This window comes from Pelodiscus sinensis, chromosome 5 (assembly GCF_049634645.1).
Source record: "Pelodiscus sinensis isolate JC-2024 chromosome 5, ASM4963464v1, whole genome shotgun sequence".
Lineage (NCBI taxonomy): Eukaryota > Metazoa > Chordata > Testudines > Trionychidae > Pelodiscus > Pelodiscus sinensis.
In genome coordinates, this window is record NC_134715.1 from 30812020 (window position 1) to 30838282 (window position 26263).

A 26263-nucleotide genomic window follows, 5' to 3' on the forward strand; every position below is an offset into this window, starting at 1 on the left:
GGCAAGCCTTGGGAAACAGGCTATACATTTGAGGAAATTTGGAGATAGCTGTATCTTATATCAATAGCTGAGCAGGTCCCTGTATGGCCCTAGAATATTTAGGAGGATAGTGCTGACTTAAAGTCTCATTTGCCTCCAGTCTCCTGTCTTTCCCCCTAGGCCTGCCCCAACTGTAACAACAGACAAAACTGAATAGCAGGCCAACTGCCTCAGGTGCAATTGATTGATCACACAGCTGAATTCAGTAAACAACTCTGCTGGTGAAGCTCAGGATGGAACACAACCTCTCCTCCCTCTCACATAGCTGTGCTGGTTGCAGAGGCTAAACAAAAATGTAAGGATTTAAGAGAGTTATTTTGTATTTTAGGATGGCAGGGACAAATAGCTCAATAGTCAAATACAAAATCCCAGCCATTATTTTAAAGGTCCAAATGACTGCTGTCTGAATTTGTCATGTTCCAGGAGCTCTGCAGTAAACTACATTTTTCCCCAGGAATCCCACTGAGAGTCAATTTGCATTATTTTACTAGATTAGCTCTGCACTGACAGAACTTCAGATTAATTAAAAGATAATTAAAATGTACTGAGGTCAATTTGCTGAGGCAAAATTACTCTTTTATGAGTCATATTTGTTCTTAATCAATTCAACTGAAACCTCTGCAGTATTGTGCTCAGGGCTATTGGAAAGTGACTCTCACTGGCTGCAGCAGATGAAGGACTGAGCCACAATTTGGGTTCCAAGAGCTCATATCTGCTGCATCAGGAAATGAAATAGATTGAATCTTAATTGTGAAAAGATGAGACAAGAGAGGGCGGGGAAAGGTTCATTTTGCACTGTAACCATTTCTCTCCTGTTTGGATTTTTCATTAGGAAAAAGTGCTATTCATGTGCTCCCTAGGAATGTTGTAAAACACATACAGAGAGTTTGTGAGCTCTCTGTGCTTTTTCTATATGGCTCAGAGTATTGTTTAAAACTTTTCCCACCTTCTTGAAATGACTCCCTGGGACAAAGTGTCAATGAGTAGATTAGCAGATAGAGGCCAGAAGCCAATAAGTTTCAAACAGTTCTGATAGGCTCCCTGCTTGATTCCTTCATTGAAAGAATTGATGCCAGTCCCAATGCACACTGGGGTAAGTAGACTTTCTGCTGGTGGTGGGAAGGTGTTTATATACATTAACAAAGCTTTGTCTTTCCAAATGCATTGTGATTGGAAAAGTAGTTCCATTGCAAATAACTGGATGTGGTTAAAAAGCATGTGGGTTTTTGCCCCTTGGAGTTAGAATAAGTTCTGTTAAGCCTTATGTATGTGTGTGAAGCTCTTACTGTAGTCACTAGGATTTTTGCTTATGGAAGGCGTGCAGTGTTAGGTAAGAGAGTTTATAGGTTTCCCTGAATTTCTTTGACTTAGTTCTGCTTTTAGTGAAATTCTATGTGGAGAATGAAAATACAATGGGAGATAAATATACATTTCTAAGCCACTTTAGAGTCCCTTCCCTTTTCTGAGTCACACAATGGCAGTTTCATTTCTTGAGACACTGGCAAATGCAGGCATAATCCTACATTGGCAGAAAAATGAGCTAGTTGATCTAATAAGTCTTTCTGATTCTGCCCTCTGTAATTCAATTAACTGTTCATTCCAGCTTGCCTGCATTATGTATTTGTCATTTTAAAATGTTCTGATTATGTTTAGGGATATTTCTCATGTATAGATTGATGTCCGTTCCTTATTGCACAGCCCATGTGCTGATGAATCAACAAAGCTGAATGACAGCCCCAGATTCTGCTTAGGCAATGCAGATGTTAGGATCTTGTATGATCTGCTTACTAGCTGAGTTTCCTATTAACTCTAACTACATGCAGGTTAGGGTGATCAATGCTCTTTGTCTGAAATAAAATAATGTGAAGACTGCTTAATCACTTAAAATCTGATTTTTGTAAAGTATTTGGCCCACTGCAGAATAATTTCCTTATATATGAGCAGACATGACAGCTGCAGCAAGAATAACCCAAATTAACTCATGTATTCCCTCCTGGCATCTGATGGGGTGGATTGTACAAAATACACTTTATGAAGCCAGCCAGGAAATTGAGTTCTTACAAACATTAACTTTAGCAATGTGATGAGCTGTGGCAGTGTTCTGAAATTAGCCCTAGATCTCTGTTTGCTAGTCACTTAATTACAAAAGACAAAGTGGGTGCTAGCATCCAAATTTGGTCTGTCTTTTCCTCAAGGTATCCTGGCCATGATCTGGCCCTTGCTGAGTTGGGATTATTTCCACGAAGAGACATGCAACGCACACTGCTCCTTTGAGGTTTTCTTTTCATTAAAGTTTGATTATGGCAGTAATCCCCCAGGGTGAAAGGAAGTGCTCCCACTTGGGTCATCTTAGATTTTAAAGTTTCCAAGCTGTGTCTGCAAACTCGCCATTTCATAATTTTACAAGATTCAAAGGGGGAGAAGAATAGCAATTTTAAATAGTGATTAAAATATGAGGGAGAGGAAAAGGGTGTCTTTCCACACAGCAGAGATCAATGTTTAATCCAACATACTTGCATTTTGTAGATATCTACTGATCGTTTGTTTTTAAAGATGACAGATTGTCCTTTTTCAGAAAAAATAGGTAAGCCCCATTCTGATTTAATTCAATGGGGAACTAATTCACAGGAACTCTTACTGTCCAGAAGGTCAGTATACAAAACAGGATTGTAGTGATGATTTGTAGCTCCTGAGACTAGTGGTATGTGTTTTTCTTATTTCACTAGTTTTATTTATTTCACTAGTTTTATTTAATGTTATTACCACCTCATTTGTATTCCTGTGAAGAGTGATGTTTATTTCTCCTTTCTGCCTCAGCCATGCAATGAGAAAAATCTGTTTTAAATCAAACACTTGTTTATATGAGCTAATAGAAAACATCAGGGTGTATATCAAATTTAAGTTCAAAACATATGTATTAAATTGACACTAAGAATAAATTTGTCAAACCATAAATGCTTATTGGAGTAGAACTTTTTGTAACCCTTTACTGGTCATGCCAGAATTTAATGGGTATTGTTTCTATGGTGAGGTTTCATAACATCTTTTAAATAAAGGGAGGGAGAATTTGCATGTACTGTGAATTGAAGGAACACATTATAGTGAGATCAAATTCAAAATGATCCATTAAGAATGTTGAATGGGTGGAGACTACAACCACAAAGCGTGAAAATATTATACAGTCTAAAATGGCAAAATACATGTTCAGTGGGGTTTTTTCCCCTGGGATAGAGACAGAGGAAGGATTAAGGATTAATCTCCATTTTAAAAAAAAGTTGCTTAGTTTTGACTCAAAGTGTAATTAACATTGATTTAGGTAAAAAAGATACAAAAAGCTGGGTAGAAACTCAGTAGCAGTCAACCTTTTAACTTAAATCAGTTAGGAACAGGTTCCATTTTGAAGCACTTGGAAGAGGGGAAGGTGATCAGGAATAGTCTGCATAGAGTCATGAAGGGCAAGTCGTGCCTGACCAATCTGATTAGCTTCTATGATGAGGTAACTGGCTCTGTGGATATGGGAAAGTCAGTGGATGTGATATACCTTGACTTTAGCAAGGCTTTTGATATGGTCTCCCACAACATTCTTGCCAGCAAGTTAAGGGAATGTGGATTGGATAAATGGACAGTGAGATGGATAGAAAGCTGGCTGGAAGGTCGGGCCCAGCGGGTAGTGATCGACGGCTCAAAGTCAGGATGGCGGTTGGTCTCTAGCGGAGTGCTCCAAGGTTCGGTTCTGAGATCTGTTTTGTTCGATATCTTTATTAATGACATGGATGAGGGGATGGATTGCACCGTCAGCAAGTTTGCAGATGACACTAAGCTAGGGGGAGAGGTAAACATGCTGGAGGGAAGGGATAGAGTCCAGAGTGACTTAGACAAATTGGAGGATTGGGCCACAATAAATCTGATGAGGTTCAACAAGGGCAAGTGTAGAGTCCTGCACTTGGGACGGAAGAATCCCAAGCATTGTTACAGGCTGGGGACCAACTGGCTAAGTAGCAGTTCTGTAGAAAAGGACCTGGGGGTTACAGTGGATGAGAAGCTGGATATGAATCAACAGTGTGCCCTTGTAGCCAAGAAGGCTAATGGCATTCTAGGTTGCATTAAGAGGAGCATTGCCAGTAGATCCAGAGATGTGATTATTCTTCTTTACTTGGCTCTGGTGAAGCCACATCTGGAGTATTGTGTCCAGTTCTAGGCCCCCAATTACAGGAAGGATGTGGATGCATTGGTGAGGGTCCAGCGGAGGGCAACCAAAATGATTAGGGGGCAGGAGCATATGACCTTTCAAGGAGAGGCTGAAGGAGTTGGGTCTATTTAGTCTGCAGAAGAGAAGAGTGAGGGGGGATTTGATAGCAGTCTTCAACTTCCTGAATGGAGGTTCCAAAGAGGCTGGAGAAAGGCTGTTCACAGTAGTGATGGATGGCAGAACAAGGAACAATGGTCTCAAGTTGTGGTGGGAGTAGGGATGGCCCATGGCTATAGGCCGACTCAGCCATCGCCTAGGGCGCCACCTTCAACAACGCCCAATGATGTCACCCCATTGATGGCCCATTGATGGCCGTGCAGGCGGGGGAGCCGATTGCGCATTCTGCCTGAGGAGCCAGCTGCCGCAGCCCGCCTCGGGCCGCTCCTGGGTGGGAGATGTCCAGATTGGATATTAGGAAATACTATTTTAGTAGGAGGGTGGTGAAGCACTGGAATGGGTTACCTAGGGAAGTAGTGGAGTCTCCATCCCTAGAGGTGTTTAAGTCCTGGCTTGACAAAGCCCTGTCTGGGTTGATTTAATTGAGATTGGCCCTGCCTTGGGCAGGGGACTGAACTTGATGGCCTTCTAAGGGTCTCTTTCAGCTCTATGATTCTATTAATTTAAAACTGAAATAAGTCACTCTTAGACCAAATTGGGAAAGTCTATACAGGGTTTTGCATCAGGCTAACTAAAACTGGTTCAAAAATTATTTAAGTTGAATGTGTGTAGTTTCTGTGCATAGAAAAAAAACCTACTTTGTCCTGTGCCTTGTGAGATCAACAAGATTTTGTCACTGATTTCAGTGACAGCAGAACCAGATCCTTGGTGCATGTGGTATACCAAATGAAGGACCTGGTGCTCATGGTACCAGACACCTCCTGAAAACAGGTTCTGGATGTTTTTTGTGCCAGTTTATTTATGTAAATGTGTCAGATATGAGCCATCAGAATATAAGAATGGCTGTACTAGGTTGGAATGAGTATCTTGGCTTCCAACAATGACTGGAGCCAAATGTTTCCAGAACAGGGCAATTAATAAATTCCATCCCATCATCCAGTCCCAGTTACTGGCCATTGGAGAGAAAATGCCACCCGGAGTATGGGGTTGCATCTCTGACCGTCATGGCTAATAGGTTCATCAATGGCTACCTCAGTGAAATAATCAAGTTATATTTTGAAACCCAGTTACACTTTTGCTCTGGACATCATCTCTGGAAATGAGTTCCACAGGTTGACTGTGTAAAGAAGTAATTCTTTGTGTTTCCTTTACACCTGCTACCTATTAATTTCATTTGGTGACTCCTGGTTCTAATGATATGGGAAGGAGTAAATAACACTTCACTTTCTCATCACCATTCATGATTTTATAGACCTATATCATACTCCCTCACCCCTAAATAGTTTCTCTTGTCAATTGTCAGCTGAACAGTTCAGTCTTTTTAATGTCTCCTCATGGGGAAGCTGTTCCTTCCCCCTAATCAATTTTGTTACTCTTCTCTGTACTCTTTCCAATTCTACTATATCTCTTTTGAGATGGGGTGACCAAAACTGCACATAATATTCAAGGTGTGGGGGTACCATGAATTTATATAGTAGTAGTAGTAGTATATTTTGTGTCTTTTTTCTTTACCTTTCCTAATGGTTTCAGGCATTGTAAGCTTTCTGTGACTGCCTCTGCAGACTGAACAGATGCTTTCAGGAAACTATCCACAATAACCTCAAGATCACTTCCTTGAGAGATAACAGCTAATTTAGACAACATGGTTTTGTTGGGATTATATTTTCTAGTGTGCACTTATTAGCACTGAATTCCATAAACCATTTTATTTCCCAGTCACACAGTTCTGTGGGATCTCTTTGTAACTATTCGCAGTCATCTTTTGGATTTAATTATTTGGCGTAGTTTTGTATTATCTGAAAACTTTGCCACCTCTCTCCCATCCTGCAGCCAGATCCATCCACTTCCAAACTCCCAAATGTAAGAATTTTGATTCAATTCAAACTTTACAGGTTGGCCCACGTTATACTCACTGTGTAGTTTTTGTTTTGATATGTACAATACAAGAATATAACTTGAAAGAAATACAAAATTTATAACACAGAAAAAATCTGAACGTGTCTTTCTCTCTCAAATATTCAAAGTATCTTTTAGAGCTAGCTATTTATCCACTTAGAGCATTTACCAATCATTCCAAACCAAAATGGCAAAATTCAGTGGTTTGATTATAGGATGTTAATCTCCGTTTAATGTGACATAGCTGTATGGGTAAGCTCCATCACTTAGCTGACAGGAAGGTGAGTGTGGTGGCAATTTAGCAATCTTCAAAATGCAAACAGACATCTATTAATTCATATGGCTACACTACAATTACACACCTGCAGCTACTCTTGCAGCTGACTCAGGTTCATGAGGCTTGGACTTGGGCTGGTTTAACTGTGGTATAAACAGACATTCTGGCTCAGCCTAGAGCCCAAACTCTAGGACCCTGTGAGATGGGAGAATCCCAGAACTCAGTTTGCAGTTTGAGGCCTGAATTCCCAGGTCTGCTGCCCATGCCAGCTTTGAGTATCTAATTGCAGTGTTGGCATACAGTAGAAATAATTTGAGCCCCTTGAAGACTGAACTGTACTTGAGTACCCATTGGGGGCAATATTGTAACACTGCAGAGTAGAAGAGAAGGCTCTAACCCTTGGCCTTCTCAGCCAGAAATTAATGTTGCCATTGTGCTGCATCCAGTAACAGAAATGAGTAGAGGGATGAGGTAATTAAAAAAGGGCAAAATCCTAAATTGAAGATGGCAGGAAAAACTCTGTGATCTCACTCTGATCATTTTAACATCTGGTCTGGAAACTCCAGATTGCTTTTAACTTTTAAAGAGCTGGAGTAATAGGAGAGTTACTGGTTTTGCTGCACTAAAATGAGGGGAATGGACAGTTCCTTTTGTTTGCAACAGGCTCTGGAAGCTTGACTAGGTAGCCAGCACTTAAATATGGCATGAATTTCATTGGATGGCTAGCACTACTGTTCATGACATTCAACAAAATTAAGTGATTTTCTATCCCCCAGAGTCAATGTTCACTATTTTAGGAAAGAATGGAGACAGATTTCAGAAAAGCAATACATTTCAACAGATGGAAAATAATAAATTTAAACAGATGGGATGGATACAATTATTATTTGTCCCATGTAACATTGATTGTTAAATGTATTCTATTAGTATCATAGATCTTTGCTAAGATGTATCATGAAGGCTAATGATTCTTCAGCTATTGTTTAATAGTACTATATCAATTCTGTACATAGAATAGCATACAAAGGAACAAATATTGTCCTTACTGGCAGTCAGAGAGAGTGCACTCACACAAGCTATCTATATTAAGGTAGAGATAAATAAAAATATTCATTGAGGACTTCAGGCAACTAGGAATAAGTAAATCTTAACCAGTAGTTTATCCAAATTTCATTGATTTGGAAATAGCCAGGGTCATGTTTCAGGCTTTCTTCTACATTTTACAGTAATACTTAGCTTCACCTGGTTACAAGTACTTTTAGAACCAACTTTTTGTTGCTTTTGGAATGCAGCAATAATCCACTGCAGAGTGTGCCTTACATGAAGGCTCTTGGCACAGGCATTTAAGCCATCACAGAAATGCAATAATAGACTACTAATGCAATAAGCCATTCCAGGGTTTGCATTAGGAGGCTATTGGTTTACATCTTCAGCCACCCAAGTAGAGCTACAGTGGCTTACTCTAAAGCACACCCTGTCTATCATCGATATATGCCTTTGTACAGAGAGCCTGAAGACTGTATATTCATCGTTCATATTTTGTCATTCCAGTTTCATGTGGGTCACAATGAGGTTTTTTTTTTTTTTCAGGGGTCCTTGTCATACAGCATATCATGATAGCAGTTTTCGTTGTGCTTCTCCTATGTGTATTTCCTTTCCTTAATACCTCATCATCCTTTTTGACACATGAATCTAGTGCGTGTTAACATTTGTGAACCCTATATTCATATATAGCCAAAGTAGAGCCAGTAAGGGGGGGGGGCTTATACGATACCTCTACCTAGACAGTTAAGTCAAATGTGCAGGTCTAAGTATCTTAACCATTCAACAGCTGAGATAATGGCTCAGAGGCTTACACTAATATTTAAATAAAGGTAGATGTGACATCCTGTATATTAATGAGCAGATTCTGAAAGGTATCTTGTCAGCTGAGGTCAGGAGGGACAGTGTTGGCCAGGACAAGTTTGTTGGTCTGTTAGCACCTGTTATATGCAAAGTTTCATATAGCTGTCTGCTAGTCCTGTGTTAAAAGAGCTGAGCCAATAGTGTGGTCCTTTCCTGTGTCCATTCAGAAAGAAGTTGGGTGATTTTTTTTTTTTTTTTTGGCCTTTGCGTGGTACATGTGTAAGCAGCTGGAAACTGTCTTTTTGGCCAGCACTTCTAAGGGACTGAAATCCTGGAACTATCCTCTCAGACAGCTGTCGTCTATGTAAATAAATGCCTGGCAGTAATGTTGGGAAGGTCGATTATGAAAAGGGGAAAATGTGCTACCACAGAGATGTAGATCTTTGTTTTGGAACCCCTAGGAGCTGGTCTTTTGCTCAAGTAGAACTTGGAACCAGCAGCCTCTCAGCAATAGTTCCATGGCAAAAATAACACCCTACAGTAGGACCAATGATAGTTTGTACCATAGGCCTGTGCGCCAAACTGTGTCATGTGCAGGAGTAAGATCTAGGAATATTGCACCTGTCTTACGCATAGTCTGGAAACCAGGTTTCATGTAAATAAGTGCCAGGAGCTAATTACAAGTGCTGTGGTTTGATCTGAATCCTGTTTGGACTTTGCTCAGGTTGTTCTCAAAAGTAGGGCAATTCTATAAGCCTTAGAAGAAAATTCTGAATGCAACGCAGCAAAGGAATGGGTTTGGGCAGGGCTATTATTTGTGCATTTCTCCAGATCTCAGGTATGGTGTTCTCCTGGATGATTCTAGACAGATATTGTCTGCCAGTGTCTCCCAGGTTCTTCTTTGAGGGAGAGGTTATCAAGTCCTCAACCTTTACCTATTTTCAATGTTTTGATTGCCCTTTCTGTTTCATCTGGGGTGATGAGCTAAATGCTTTCTTCATTTTCAGGTAGGAAAATGTTTGTACGGCCCTCATTTTGTCTTGACAATGTTTTGAGGTGTCTATCTTGAATGTATGCACCTTATGTGATTAAGGGATATGAATGAAGTAACTTCAAGACAAAAAGTATCTGTATCCCCATATTATGAGAGCCCTAGACCCTTTTAAAAATTTAGGATAGGTCTCATAGTTGAGTAATGTTATATTCCCCTTTTAAGTATATACAGAGTTGAGGGAAACAATATGCCAGAGCAAGCTGATTTGGTTCCAGCTATTTTTGCTAGCCATCAGAGGTAGAATTGTTTTCTTAGCATTTGGTGGGCCTACGTATATGGAGATCTGCTATGTGATGTTAAGTGACTTGACCGTGGACACAGAAAAAGTAGTGAGTCAAGAAGAACCCCAAAGTACCTCTTGTGCCACATTCTTTATCTGCTAGGCAACCAGTCACAGGTGCATAATCATTATCCATTAACAGCTAAGTGTGATTGCCTTTTCATATGGATATAGTAAAGACCTACTTGTATTTTCTCTTTCATTGCTTTGATTTGTTACTCCATTGGTTCCCCAGTGCTGGACTCTGATTTGGATAGCCATAGCCAATATCTCTCATCTTCATCTGCTCCTCCTCGCCTGCCTCCCCATCCCTCCTCACCCCTCTCCCATCCCTTCACCCAGCTGCTCTGGCTCCACCAGAGTGATACTACTTTTGATGTCCCTAAGTCTCCTCATTTCACAGCTGGTCTGCTTTTTTTCCGTAATGCCATTAAGTTAAAATGATCTTTGCAAACTTGGTCATCAACATACTTCCCTCACCACAGTCTGATCCCTCCTAAAAACTCGCTTCTGCCTTCTCACCAGTGAAAAGTGAGGAGGAAGTAAGTTAAAGAGAAAAAGTACCAGAACTAGATCTCTCAAATTATTTTATCTTATTGCTGTGCTTGACCTCCCTCTATCCTTCTAGAGTGTGAAGATGGAGTGTGTGTGTGTGTGTGTGTGTGTGTGTGTGTGTGTAAAATCACTGGATCGGTCAAGAATACAGAATATTTCTGTACTCTTCTTTTACATTGATTTGTTGCCTGGCTCAAGCAGATATACAGTTCATAGCATAAACCCAGGGGCCTACAAGCAGGGAATGGGCACTGGTAATAAGTACTCAAAACATGTGTTTTCCATTTAAGGGCAAGCATCAACAGAGACATAGTTATTGTTTCCTGTTGGCCACAACAGAACTCTTTCTTGGGGTACGTCTACACTACATGCTTATTTTGAAATGAGCTATTCCGGAAGAAATACTCCAAAATAGCTATTTGGAAATAGCATGTCTACACTACAGGGAAGCCTCAAAATTAATCCGAGGCAGGCTTCCCTAATGTGGACATGATACCTTGATTTAGAGCCCCAGAAGCCACTGGGAAGTAATTACTTTGAATGGCCTGGGGAGGAGTGATTTTCAAAATAGCAGCAGTGGTGCATCCACATTACTCCAAAATAACTATTTTGGAAGAGGCGTTATTCCTTATGGAATGAGGTTTACCAAAGTGAATAAGCCATCCATTATTTCAAATTTATTTCAAAATAACAGAATTGCTGTGCAGACACTCGCATTATTTTGGAATAACGGCCGTTGAAGAAAATATTATGAACAGAAGGTCTAACTGAAAATATATGAAAAAAGTTGATCAAGTGAGAGATCACTTCCTATATATGAACAGGGGTTGAGAAAAGGGCCCTGACACATTTCTTGATTGATTTTTGTAGAAGCCCAGGTACTAGTATGCATAGGAGGAGTGATGAGAAGTCTTCTATTCTCTTGCCTCTCCCATTGTTAAACCAAGAACCCTCATGAATTTTGTCCAGTAATCGCAGAAGAAAATTCCATTCAGGTATAGCCCTTAAACATTGTTTCTGTGGTTGCAATTAGTACTGATAAGCATGAACCTGACACTAGTCAAAACTCATGGAAGGCAATAAGATCAATTAAATTTTGAGATTTGCTAATTATCAGACTGAATAACCTTTTTCTGATGTTACAAATCTGTACACCGCTATGTCAATGGTATGAAAATGTGGGCAGTTCCTATTAATATTCATGGTGACATCCTGTGTAAATTTCCTCTGTGCTTAACCCCAACTTTTTTCATCAATCCCCTGTATTTTTAACAGTATTCTACAAGACTACTTGAACTCAGGGCCAGATTAAGGGGAAGGATAGCCAGGCAGCCGCCTGGGGTGCCAACCTATGGGGGTGCCTGATTGTAGCTGTAAGGGGCGCCGCATGGCCTTACAACTGCAATCAGGCGCCGCGTGGCCCCCGCCCCTGGGCACATGGCACCCTTTACAGCCCGGGGGCCGCACGGCTCCTGTTTACAGCTGTAAGGGGTGCCGCATGCTCGGGGGCGGGGCTGTGCATGCGCCGTACTCCCAGGGCAGAGCCGTGCATGCACCACGTGCCTGCTGCCCGGGGCACAAGAATGGCTCAAGGCGGCACTGCTTGATCTATACTATTAACAATATTTACAGTAGCTGATGTTTTAATCTTTCTTATTAATCCTTTAGTTTGGAAGTCATAAGTACATTGCTAGCTAGAAGTAGCTCCACTGTATATTTAATGTGTGTGTATTGGTACAATGACACAACACCTAACAGATGTGTACCAGAATTACTCCTTTCTTTGCATGCCATATTGTTTTTCCAAAAACTAATTTTAAGTCAAGTTTTGAAATGTTAGCTCTCAGTTTCTTCTCAAAGCTAATGCAATCACTGAGGTATACATGGCATAAAATATGCTATGCTTTAAATTTCCTGAAACCTATAAAAATAGAAAGGACACCCTCCCAAATCTGTCCTAAAATATTGAGAAGGGGAACAGTCACTTAGTTTGGCTCACTCTCACAGACTCTAAGGCACTTACACATATTTCCAGCGCTGTTATCTTCTGTCCCAGAAACACTTCCAAAGTAATCCCCCCATTGCCTGAAGAGGCATTGTGAGTAGTAGGAGACAGTTGTTGGCTGACTTTTTGGCTCAATATAAATAAAGAAGCTTTGAACTGTTTGTAGATCAGGTTTATTTATTTTCTATAGTGGAAGTAAATATGCACTAGGGGAGAGAAAATTGCACTGGAAATGAAATAAATGTGTTATATACATGCTATGCTCGTTTAGAAAATAAATGAAGTATTTCTGAAATGGACTATCAGTTTTTATTCTAGTAGATATTTCTATAGTATTTCTTGGTGTACTTAAAGTTTGAGTAAATTTATTATTCTCCAAGACACAAGTCAAATAAATGAATATTTACAAATTACATCTCTTAAACTGGTGCTTTTGGTTTGTACTTTAGTCTGTTATCTTTACATATGTTGGTACACTTTACAGTATGAATCTTCAGTAAAAAGGGTAGTCATAAAATAGGAGTGAGTGTATATGCTCCAGAGTGCAAGTTTTAGGGAATGTATTTCTTGTAAAAATCAGAGATATGGAGAGAGAGATTTTTTTTTTCCTGCTCCTAAAAGCCAATTGGAATGAGAGAAAGAGAGATGAAGATTAATCTTTGTGTTTCCATTGTTAAACCTCTCTTTCTAGATTATACTAATTTAGCATTAGAGCACTTAGCTTTGTGTATTTCATATCCAAAATCACATTAATGCATGATTTAGGAAATACACTGGAGTTAAAAACAAAATCCTCCAAGATCTTCTGTTGTTTTAAACTTTAAAGGGCTCTCTAATCCTTTAAACCTGTAAGCACTAGCAAAGAGACCATTGTCATTAAATCAAACTGATCTTTGCAGAAACAGCAGGCAGCAGAGTTCCTCTTGGATAATAATTGCACCTTAATAAGCCAACTTCACGTCTGATGTAACTTAGTCACATTACACCACCAGAGATCAATGCAGCATTTTAATCTTTAAAATGATTAAATGTTTGTGAAACAAACAGTAAGATGGACACCTCATTGCTACATGTATTTCTGAACTTCATCTTTATCGTTTCTGAAGACTACACTTTGTTTAACATTTAGGGTTACTTTAGGTCAGTTCTTAATACAATAGTGTATTTAACAACAGTGGATGTGGATTAATTAGTGCACAAGACTTGGAAAATGTAAAGTGCTATAAGAGCATGCAGCAGTACATCAGTGTGTACCTGCTTCTCCTGTTTTCTGGTGCAACAGTTCTGGCGCTTGAGAAAATGTTAATTTTCAGTAGTTTTTACTGTGTGTTGGAGTGTGTTGTTTTTTGTGTCAGTGAATTGAAAGCTTCAGTATTCAAGGGTTTCAGCTGATCCATACAACAGGTACTGCAGAGCTCCAAAATTTCCGCAAACTTCCCCACTATAATGTTCCTTCCCTGGTGTAGAGACTCCATATTTACTTATTATTTCTTTTGTCTGTACTGAGACTGTGGCCAGAGTGTGTTTGAGGCATTAGTACACAGACTGAATGGACATTCTCATAAGCTATAGACCAGTCTTCAGAGCATGGCAGCTGTCAGTCAGTAGTTGACCATGGCTAGCTTGAACCAGCAGCAGAGAAATTGAAAGCTCTTTGGCCCAGCACTCTACTGACCCATTTAACATCCCCCTTCTTGTTCCTTTCTTCTCAGGTTTAGAATATAGTTGGTTATTTTCAGCAGCACTCCCATTTGCAGGACAGTTAGTCCTCACATCTAAACATTTCCAAAGCAGAGAAATGATGGATTGTACAGCGAACATTTTCCCATCTTCCTTTGAGGCCAGCTTGAGCAACTCTATTAGCTTATAATTCTTGGAGAAGAGATATAAGGCTATTGAACTGATGACAGCAACAGACAAGAACTTAGAGACAGCACAATTCCTTCAGACAGACATTTGCCAGACAGACTGATAGCACTTCAACTTTTAAGTGACACCTCTTCTTAAAAATCCCTCAAACAAAAAAAATGGCAAAGCATCATACAGTGTCAGGTGTGAAGTTAAACATGGTTCATCTTTAGGACTTGATTATTCTCCATCTAGAGCTGTATCCTAGCAAAAGTTCAGACCTACTTTTTCTGGGCAAAAAAATGTGCCTCCTTCCCTGAACTTCTTTTTGTTTGCTTCATAAGCAGTGATTTTCTTGTATCTGTTAGGACTGTACATTCTTTATTCTTTGTATTGGACATGTGCACAATCCAATCCCTGTGTACAAGTACACCTAAATTTGGGATTGGTCTGAACTGTAAAGTTAGAATCTGAAGTCTCTAGTTTTACTTATACCTTGACTGTGGGGAAAGGGAGAAACTGCTTCATTAATAACTGTGAAAAATTGACTCATCCGGGAGAATAGCAAACCTGAAACCTGGAGCAGAGCACAAGTCCTGGTGTCTCAACACTTGCTCATTATTTTATACCATTTCCTTATGTACATAGAGCCAAACTAGAAGAAGGCAAATTCAAATCAGCTATAGATTTGATGGGGAAAGAACTCTGGATATACATGTTGGATCAATATCAAGCTGTGCTTAGCAACCTTTTTTTGAGCATCACAAAGGTTGATGGAAATGCTTTTGTGAGGGTCGGTTTCTCATACAAATAATTTAAAACCAGAGTGTAGAGAACAATATTATCTAGAAAGAATTAACCGATAAGCCTAGGAATCAATCGGCTACATGCACTCCCCCTGCCCTTGCTGCCTCTGTATTGGAGGCAGCAAAGTGGGGGAAAGAACCAGCTCCCCATGAGCGCCAGATATGTAGAGCCACCTGCCCGTCCTGCACCCCACCGCCTGCACTGATGCCTCAGATAAGAGAGACAGCAGCACAGAAGGTGATGGGGCAAGCAGGAGCCAGTACATGCAGGAATCTGGCTTTCAAGCCAACTGCCAGCATGTATCGGTTCCTGCAGAGCCGCTTGTTCCCCCCGCCACTTCCTTTCTATCAGAGGCAGCATCATGGGAGGATGAAGGGGTGGGCAGGAGCTGATACATGTGGCAGAGGGTCTGTTATCCTGCCTTCCTAATACGGGAGCCAGACCCATCTTTGGGGCAGCCTGTGTTGACTGCCTAGTGCCTGCCAGGGTGAACAGAACTTGAATCCTTTAGGGAGCCAGCTGTTAAGCCTCCTTCACAAAGCCAGTCACCCGGGGCCCCCCAATGCAGAGGCAGCAGCAGGGGATGTGTAGAGGCAGCTGCCACAGAGCAGCCTCTGTCTGCAGCAGACCCAGTCTCGCTGTAGACAGAGGCTGCTCTGTGGGATGCCAGCATGGTCTCTGTCTGCGGGGAGCTCAGACCCCCAATGGACAGGGGCTGCTGCCTCCTTGTGCTGCTGCCTCATTCTGCACAGGGAGCTGGTTTTTAATAGAGACAGCAGTGCAGAGCGGCAGGGGTCTCCCCAGAAGTGGGGCCGAGAGCACACTGACTGCCAGCCCTGTCCCCAAGGACTATCAAATAGTTGTGTAACCACAAAGATTTGATGCCCCTACACAATTATTCAATTAATCAGTATCGAACATTCCCACCTTAAGCCCACAACTCCAAAAGCACCAGATAAATTTGATGCATATTGATAGCTTACTGCAGTAGATCAAGCTTTATATATAGACCTAAATATGTTTTCTGCATCTGAAGTGTCAAGGGATCTCATTCTTCAGCAATATGTTTCTATATTTGTTGTATTTAATAAAATGTATTAAATTCTCCAAACCCCAGATCACGATGTACATATTTTATTATTAACCTAAGCACAACTGGATTTCGTTCATTAGGTACAATATATGCTACTTGTGGTGGTTTGCAGTTTACACTATGGATAGATAAATAATAAATTTGATAGTACGTGATTATTAGATTTATTTGGTGTGCCAAATATTTTCTAATACCAACTTCTCCGACTCTGCCGCAGTGTGAATGTATGTCCGTAGAAAGGTGACAGCATCAAAGCAAGTGGTAGACAGGCATCAAAAGCTGTTAATGTCTCTTCCCTTCTCCCTGCAAATTGTAAAGCAGCTTCTACTGCTGTTCTCGCTACTCTGTTCATCGCCATTCTTAGTGTGCTTTTATTTTCATCAGAAGAGCTGTCCAATGACTAAAAATATTAATCCTTAGTCGTGTGACCAAAAAAATTGAATCATGCTGTTATTACAGAATACCATTTATTTAAATATTTTTGAATGTTTTGTACTTTTTCAAGCCTCTTGATTTCAATTACAACACAGAGTACAAAGCATACCATGCTCACTTTATATTTTGATAGCAAATAGTTACAATGTAAAAAACAAAAGAAATGATATTTTTCAATTCACCTAATACAAGTACTATAGTGCAATCTCTTATGAAAGTTGAACTTGTAGATTTATGTACAAAATAACTGTATTAAAAATAAAACAATGTCAGCTGTAAAGTTTTACAAGTCCACTCAGACCTATTGCTTGGACAATTGAATTACGTTACAATTTGTTGGAGATAAACAAATGAGCGGCATTACAATGTCACCTAAAAGTGAGAACAGGTATTTACATGGCACTTTGGTTGCTGGTGTTGCAATATATTTATGTCTGGGTGCATTAAAGATTGATATGTTCCTTCTCACTTGAACCACCATTCCAGAGACCATACATCAATGCTGATGATGCATTCTGCTCAATAACAATCCAACGCAAAGTGGACTAATGCATGTTCGTTTTCATTATCTGAGTCAGATGCCACCAGTGGAAGGTTGATAGTTTTTGCTGGTTGAGTTCTATAATTTCCTGATTAGAGCGTTTCTCTTTTAAGACTTCTGAAAGCATGCTCCACAGCTTGTCCCTCTCAGATTTTAGAAAGCACTTCAGATTTTTAAACCTTGAAGAAAATGCTCTTGCTACCTTTAGAAATCTCTCTTTGGTATCTTTTTCACATTTGTTAACTATGCTGTGAAATTGTTCTTTGAATATGACCTGGGTCATCACCTGAGACTGCTATAACATGAAACATGGCAGAATGTGGATAAAACAAAACAGGAGGCATACAACTCCTCCCCAAGCAGTTCAGTCACAAATTAATTAACACTTGTTTAAAAAAAAAAAGTATCATCAGCATGGAAGCATGTCCTCTGGAATGGTGGCCAAAGCATGAAAAGGTATATGAATGTTTAGCGTATCTGGCATGTAAGTATTTTGCTATGCCAGCAACAAACATGCCATGCAACTGCCTGTTCTCATTTTGTGGTGACATTGGAAATAAAAAGCAGGCGGCAGTATCTCTCTTACCATCAACGTAAGTCTTGTTGGTCTTAGCAATTAACTGGACAAGAAGTTGGACAGAGTGAACTTGTTAGCTCTATTTTTGGGGAGGGGTTGCAATTAAGTACAAAACCCCCTGTCTGTGTCTACACTGGCATGAATTTCCGGAAATGCTTAAAACGGAATACTATTCCGTTTTCAGTTTTTCCGGAAAAGGAGCGTCTACATTGGCAGGCTGCTTTTCCGGAAAAAGCCCTTTTTCCGGAAAAGCGTCTGTGGCCAATGTAGACGCGCTTTTCCGGAAAAGAGCCCCGATTGCCATTTTCGCGATCGGGGCTTTTTTCTGGAAAAGACTACTGGGCTGTCTACACTGGCCCTTTTCCGGAACAGTGTTCCGGAATAAGGACTTATGCCCGAGCGGGAGCAGAATAGTTTTTCCGGAATAGCAGCTGATTTTGTACAGTAGATCATCGTTGCTTTTCCGGAAATTCAAGGGCCAATGTAGACAGCTTGCAGCTTATTCCGGAAAAGCAGCTTATTTTCCGGAATAAGTGGCCCAGTGTAGACACAGCCCCTATGTTTGTACATTACTTTTTTACGATGCAGAGATTCCATTATGGTACCTGTGTGAGGCTTAAATGCTATTTCTTTATCATTTTTAAAGCGCAAATATTTGCAATAAAAATAATATAAAGTATGGTACACTTAATATTCTGTGTTATAATTGAAATCAATATTGAAAATGTAGAAAGACATCCAAAATATTTAATAAATTTGAATTGGTATTTTATTGTCTAGTGTAACTAATTGCAAATAATTTCTGAGTTCACTGTGGCAGACAGCCTTAATCAGAAGGGTTTTTAAATACAAATATCCCTGGATAGTTGCTGAGTGACAAGACTATCAACTATTCAGCCTAATTGCCAAGTCATATATAATGCTGTTTTCCATGCTTACATTTACTGGCGCATTTGTGCCTGCATTTCTTCTAGATTTTATACAATGATGTATTAAATAACTTGGCCACAATTGATCAATCTCACTTACAGGAAAAAAATTAGATCTCAGTTTATCTCTGTAGTTGATTGGGATCCATATACCAATCTGGTGTTAATATGCTGTAGAATCCTTCCAGTTTCGCAATGGTGCCAATATTATCCTTGTGCTTATTCCTGGGAAATGGACCTCCTGTGATCATTTGTCTGTTACTAGTTAAAACTAACTTTTTGTCCAACTACAGCAAGTCTCTTGTCAATTTTAAGAGGGGTTGGTTGATCAGAAAGTGTCTATAGACAATTTTCTCCTTATCTCTGGTTCTTCTCTGTCAGTTGGGAGAATGAGTGTTTAGATTATTTCCCGAGAGAGGACAGCCCTTTCTGCAATGACTGGAAAATGTCAAGGGGTCATCTGAGTGTGAATCCACTACTGGAGCCTAACAAGAATGTGTCATTTGCCCCTTTTCTCAAGTCACACCCTGTGAAACATCATGTCATAAAACAGCTGTTTTAACAATGTATCAGTAGGGCTTTTGGTCCTTCTGCTCACTAAACAACATTTCAGCCAAGCATTAAAATACTTCTAAGGCCATTGAGAGAGAGGCCCCAAGCCCCTGGTGTAAGTACAAAACTATATATTGAACAAGACCAGAAGGATAGAAATTCACATGAATTGGATACTCCTTTCTCAATCTTCAATGTTACCATTAGCTTTGTATGGGAAGTGCATTTGCTCTGCATGTGCATCTATAAGTGAAATTTAAAGTAATTTGTTTTGCTTTATTGCAATAATCATGGAAGCGCCGATGCATTTCAAAGGCAAATACAATCTCTTTTCCTGTAGTAACTCTTACACAGCCATGGCTGCATAATGAAACAGCAATGTGCTGACTTACCTGCTTGTACCTTTACCCTCCTGATTTCATATACACTTATAAAAATGGAAGTAGTGTTGTCTCTCAAGATGAACTTTGCTGCATAGCATCAACAAGAATTAAAGAAGAATAGGGAGATGAACTATTATGGAGCCAGGAATGACTTCTTAGAGTAGGCGCAAATACCTTGCACTCCGAGAACCAGAGCCCTACCTAATGGCAGCAGAAGCTTTCTAACACAGAAGGGCCATCAGCATCCAAACCATGGTTCTACCACTCCATGCTGCCCCCTTCCTGAATGGTCTTGCTCCTTATCACGTGTTCATACTGATGGTAAAAAGCAGAGGGGGATATAACCTGCTGCCCCTCCCTTCTTTTCCTGTCCGTAGCTGGTAATTATTGAGTTATGCTGATAAACACCAGCTAAGGCTCTGACCCTACTGCCATTCATTAGCTCACTATGGGTATGCTCTCTTTGACTAGTGCATATCTCAGCTACTCTCTGTGGAGGCTTGTCCATATATAGTCTCAGCTTCTATTTAAAAAACAGTCTCATTTCTAGTTTTCAAGGTTAACTGAAGCCAATGTCTGCCTGAGTTTGCAGACAGCCCGAAATAATAGCCTTGAAGCGTGAATTGCCCCATCATTACAAAGTGAGCTGTCTCAGATACCAAAGGTGATACTTTAAATGTCAACATTGTTGACCATTGCACTCCTCATTAAAACAAGTAAGAAACTGGAAGAAGTAGAATATGAAGATATACAGGATCTATTCAGAGGCCTTGGGTAGATTTGCATAAAAGTTAAAACATTAGCTGATTCACTTTGGTTACTCTACCCTGTAGTGAATGGATAGAGAGAAAGAAACAGGAGCCTTAGCATTATCCCCACTCACTAGCTGGCCAGGGTAGATAGCGGGGAAGTAAACTTCATCTTCTCAAGGACAGCAGTGATTTGCTTCACTCAGAGCAAGTGGTCAGCAGGGATGCAACTGTGACAGCCACCCAATCCTCCAGTGGAGCAGTTAAGTGTTCTTTATTCAGGGCTGATTTGAGAGCTCACTATAGCCCTAAGTCTCTGATGAAGGCACATATGATTGTGCCCATTTTACAGATGAGTGAAGTGAGACTTGCAAAAGCCACATGACTGTTAAGTATCACAGGGGTAGCCATGTTAGTCTGAATTTGTATAAACAATGAGAAGTCCTGTGGCACCTTATAGACTAACAGATATGTTGGAGCATAAGCTTTTGTGGGCAAAAACCCACTTCGTCAGATGCATGTACACATGCATATGTATCTGACGAAGTGGGTCTTTGCCCATGAAAGCTTATACTCCAATAAATCTGTTAGGGTATGTCTACACTACAACGTTAATTCGAACTAACTTAGTTCGAATTAGTTAATTCGAACTAAGCTAATGTGAACTAACGGATCCAGACTAAAAAACTAGTTCGAATTAGCGTTTTGCTAATTCGAACTAGCATGTCCACATTAAGTGGACCCTGAACCGGGCTTAAGGATGGCCGGAAGCAGTGCCGGCAGGCCATCAGAGGAGGACTTAGAGCGTGGAGATGCTGTCTCAGGCTAGCCGAGGGCTGTGCTTAAAGGGTCCTGACCCCCACCCCAGACAGACAGTTCTCAGGGTGCCCCGCTTGCAAAGCAGTCCTGGCTTGGATTGCCCGGACTACCCACTCTGGGCACATCACACCACTCAGCCATCAGCCCGGCTGCACTTGCCACAGGCTGCCATCTGGGGAGAGGAGGCAATTGGGGGGCTGCAGAAGAGCTTCCACCCCCAGAAGCCCACAGAGCCAGCCCAGTCCTCCCCATCGGGGGCTCGTGCCCCATTCCTCCCTCATCTCCTTCCACTTACCCTTCCCTAGCCCCTCTTCTTGATGTACAAAATAAAGATAACGTGTCTTCCAAAATGGAATCTGTCTTTATTGAACAAAACTGGGGGAGACTGGGAAAAGGAGGTGGGAGAGGGGAAGAGAGAGGCTTTGAGAGGGGTTGGGAACAGGTCCCCTATGAAGAGAGGCTAAAGAGACTGGCACTTTTCAGCTTAGAAAAGAGGAGACGGAGGGCGGACAGGATAGAAGTCTCTAAAAGCAGGAGTTGGGTGGAGAGGGTGCATACAGAAAAGTTCTTCATTAGTTCCCATAAAGAAGGACTAGAGGACACCAAAGGAAAGGAATGGGTAGCAGGCTTCACAGTAGTAACAGAAAGTTCTTCTTCACAAAGCAAAGAGTCAACCTGTGGAACTCCTTGCTGCAGGAGGCTGTAAAGGCTAGAACTAGAACAGAGTTTAAAGGGACGTGAGATCAAGTCATGGAGGTTGGGTCCATGGAGTGGTATTAGCCAGGGAGTAGGAGTGGTGTCCCTGCCCAAGGTTTGTGGAAGGCTGGAGAGGGATGGCACGAGACAAATGGCTTGGTCACTGTCTTTGGTCCATCCCCTCCAGGGTCCCTAGGGTTGGCCGCTGTCGGCAGACAGGCTACTAGGTTAGATGGACCTTTGGTCTGACCCAGGATGGCCATTGTAAGCTCAGGGCTCAGGGTCGGGGGTCTCAGTGGACCCCCTTGATTCTCTTGCACACCTGCTCCTGGGTGGTCAGGCTGGCAGCTCTCCTGCCCAAGCCGGCCACTTTCCTGTGCCTAGTGCGGAGCTCGTGGACGAGGTCCACGATGTCTGCACTAGCCCAGGCGGGTTCCCCCCTCTTGTGGTCCTGGGCAAGCTCCCGGGAGCCGCCAGCCTGGTCCCGGGAAGAGGGGGAGGGCTGGGGGGCATCGGGTGGGTGGCTCGATCCGTGCCAGGTGCAGGGTCTGCTGGCTGGGTGCTGGCAGGCTTGCACCTGGCACGGGCACAGTAGCCAGCCCGTGACCCTTTAAGGGCTCCGGGGCCGGGAGGGGGGGCAGATGAGTTTCCCTGGTTTGGCCCAGAGTGGCCACCAGGGAAACCTGGGGAGAGCTAGCCTCCCACTAGTTCGAATTAAGGGTCTACACACCCCTTAATTCGAACTAGCTAGTTCGAACTAGGCTTAATCCTCGTGGAATGAGGTTTTCCTAGTTTGAACTAAGCACTCCGCTAGTTCGAATTAAATTCGAACTAACGGAGCGCTAGTGTAGCGCCTATGAAAGTTAGTTCAAACTAACGTCTGTTAGTTCGAACTAACTTTGTAGCATAGACATACCCTTAGTCTATAAGGTGCCACAGGACTCTGTGTTGTTTATGACTGTTAAGGATACAGAATGAGTCAACATCAGTGCTCAAAATGGAACTCAAACCTTGACTCCCATTTCACTGCTGTGCTCGTTGGACATCATCCCTTCCTAATGGACCAATGTAATAGAGAATACAACTCAAACCCTGGCTGGAGAAATGGAAAGCTTTTTACAAAAGTTGTTAACCCATATAAAGGTTAAGATTGACCCAATAAGGTTTGCAAATATGTAATGGTGGAGCTGAGTCAGATTTCCAGCAGTTGTAAATTGGCATAACTCCATTGATTCTTAAGAACATAAGAACGGACATACTGGGTCAGACCAAAGGTCCATCTAGCCCAGTATTCTGTCTGCCAACACTACCTGATACCAGATGCCCCAGAGGGAGGGATCACAACAGGTAATCCTCAGATGATCCCTCTCGTGTCATCCATTTCCAAACCGAGGCTAGAGCCACCATTCGTACCCATTCTGGCTAATAGCCATTGATGGACCTAATGTCCATAAATCTATCTAGCTCTTTTGTGAGCTCTGTTAAAGTCCTAGTCTTCACAACATCTTCTGGCAAGGAGTTCCACAGGTTGACACTGTGCCGAGTGGGGGAAAAAAACTTCCTTGTGTTTGTTTTAAACTTGTTATCTATTAATTTCATTTGGTGACCTGTAGTTCTTTTATTGTGAGAATAAGTAAATCACTACTTAAATTATATTGGGTATAGACCACATTTACAACTTACAGAAGGGGACATGTTCTACTCTAAAATACATCCATAGAGCCTCATTGACATTAATAAAGTAGGTATATTAGAAAAGATACTAAAGGTCATACAAAAAAATTACCAGGGAAAACTCTTCCTCCCTCCCATTTCATCTTTCCTTTATTCTCTCCAAACAGCAGTGATTTGTCTAAATTAAAAGCAAAACCGGAGATTCCAGAAACCAAACTATATGTCCCTGTTGGACATCATGGTCAAAACTACTAACTGTTAATAATAAGACTTGTATCTCAGTGGGATGCCCCTGGAAGTGGATTAGCAGTGCTCTAAACATCTCTGGGGATAAACAACAGGAAACTGACCCGAGAAGAGACTGCCAGTAGCTTAGCATGAACCCCCAGAAAGAGCTTCAGGCAAGATTTGTTCTTAATAAATATCCCAATATTGAATCTGAGGGGCTCTATATTCACTTTGCAAGATTGCCAGCACATGTCATGATCCTTCCCGGGGCCTGGCCTTGCCACAGCTTCCCTCCAAAGAAAGCAAACAGTAGTGGGCTAGAAAAGTACTTTAAACCTGGATTTAATTTCTTACAAATGAAAGAAATGTGTCCTTTTGAAAGCCCTCCTCTCTTATACAGCCAGACAAAGAAGTAAATCTGATTGTTTCTTCTTTAGCTTGGAGATTTACATAGGTAGAATGAAGGGAACACAATGCCCTTTGTTAAGGAGCCACTTAAAAATGAGGATTAAAAATAATGCCTCAAGGAGCTCACTCCTTGATTAAACAGTCACAGCAACAACAACAACAAAATAAAAGAAGTATTTGACTGGTAGTCATTAATTTTCTGTGTGGTATTAGAGTACCAAACAATTTTCTGTAAATGTGTGATTTCCCTGGTATTCGGTTTCATTTACCTTTCTCTCCATTTCTAGTGCACCCAACATTGTGGATCTAAGCTATGTCAGGGTTATTAAAATGCCCATAAAGCAGAAGGCATGACTTCAAGCTATGCATGGGGATGGAAGAGGATATGGAATTCATATTGATGGGGTGTGATATAAAGGCTTTATTTAATGCAAATAAATAAAACCGCCATTCAGCAATGGAGTCACAAGACCAGTTATGCAGGGCATTCACACTGCACAGTTAAAACCTTCACACCAGACCAGACAAGCATGTATTTTGTATATGCCACACATGTTACAGAAAAAACTACTGTAGGAATATTTAAGAGGTTGTGTTTTTTTTTTTTTTAAGTGTTGTGGCTCTTTTCATATTCTACCTTTTTAAAACAAGGTGCCTTAGTTACAACTCACAATTGGAAAGAGCATACAAGGAGAGAAAGATAAAACTAATAAACACTTCTCAAAAGCATCTAAAATAGCTTCTGTAGCTAAAAATGTTATTATGTGGAAGTCAGTTATCTTGGGTCCTTCCAAGATTACGGGTGAGTGCTGTGCACCCCATAACGAAGCTCCCCCATTCCCAGTGCTTTGATGGCTTTTGCACTGGTGCAGCTGACTGCACATGCTACCAGATGATAACAAATTAGTTTTTGAATAAGATGTGTTTTAAATTGATGGAATCAATAGCAACTAAACTCTTCAGTGCTCGTCGCCAACCACACATATCATTGTAGAATGGCAATTGGTCCCCCTGACAGGAATGTTATGAAATGATATATCTCCTATGTAACAATGTCATGTGGAAGGATCATGGTAGTGATGGAGTTGAGTGTTGTTCTTGCCAAAGCAGATGCATCTGTCAGTCAAGCTGGGAAAAAAAAACATTTCTGTGGCAGTAATTTTCATTTTGAAATTTCCATGCAAATGCAGCAATAAAAAAAAATCTGTAAATGCCAGAATGCAAGAACAGTCATACTGGGTCAGATCCAAAGGTCCATCTAGCTCAGTATCCTATCTTCTGACCGTACCTCAAAGGGAATGAACAGAACAAGGCAATTTTTTGAATGATCCATTGCCCTAACGTCCAATACAAGCTTTTCTAGCAACTGGAGTTTGGGGAGACCCAGAACATGGAGTTGCATCTTGACCATTTTGGATAATAGCCCTCGATGGCCCTATCCTCCATGAGCTAATAAAATTCTTTTTTGAAGACTGTTATACTTTTTTGCCTTCACAACACCCCCTCACAATGAATTCCACAGGTTGACTGTGCATACTGTGAAGAAGTACTTCCTTGGAAAAAAAATCTGCTGCATATTCATTTCACTGAATGACCCTGATTCTTGTGGTAAGTGAAGGTATAAATAATAGGGATGTTAGAGTCAACAGCACGGGGAGGGGAAAGGAGGGAGCTGGTGGTACATCTGATAGAGAGACAGCAGGGGGATGGGGTGCACATAGTCTTTTCCTTGGTAGCATTTGATTTCCAACTTTTAAAATGTGCCTGCTTAGTCCTAGTGGAGTGAGGGGAGGAGTTAATTTTTAATTTTGATCCTTACTTTATTATGTTATTTTGGATTATATATTTAGTTTAAGATTCTACTATATTGTTTTTAAAATGTTTCCATACATCTTGCAGGCATTTCACTCCTATGACTGTTCCTTTTAATTGCCATTTAAATAGCTTCCTTAGTTTTGCTTAGTTCCCCTTTTGAAGTTGTTATGGTAGAAGGGGGGTTATATTTTCTACCCCTCTGAACACCTTCTGCCAAATGTATAAATTCCTATAGCTGCTGAAAAACAGTATCCAGACCAGATGCATTATATACATGGTATTAACAAAGCATGACAATGAATGGATGGTGAATCAGACATCTTAGGTTTTGGCTGTAGCTTGGACAGCTTCTAGGCATGACTTGAGAAACTGTCTGAAGGATTACTTGCCAA

General features: G+C 41.1%; 1 long non-coding RNA gene across 1 annotated transcript in view; it reads left to right on the forward strand.

The window, feature by feature from the left end:
- Window positions 1–771: 771 nt before the first annotated feature.
- Window positions 772–26263, forward strand: part of LOC142829565 (uncharacterized) — a 182874-nt gene continuing 157382 nt past the window's right edge. The window contains exon 1 of the long non-coding RNA XR_012904078.1: window positions 772–1132. This is a non-coding gene — a long non-coding RNA (uncharacterized LOC142829565). The remainder of the gene's footprint in view (window positions 1133–26263) is intronic.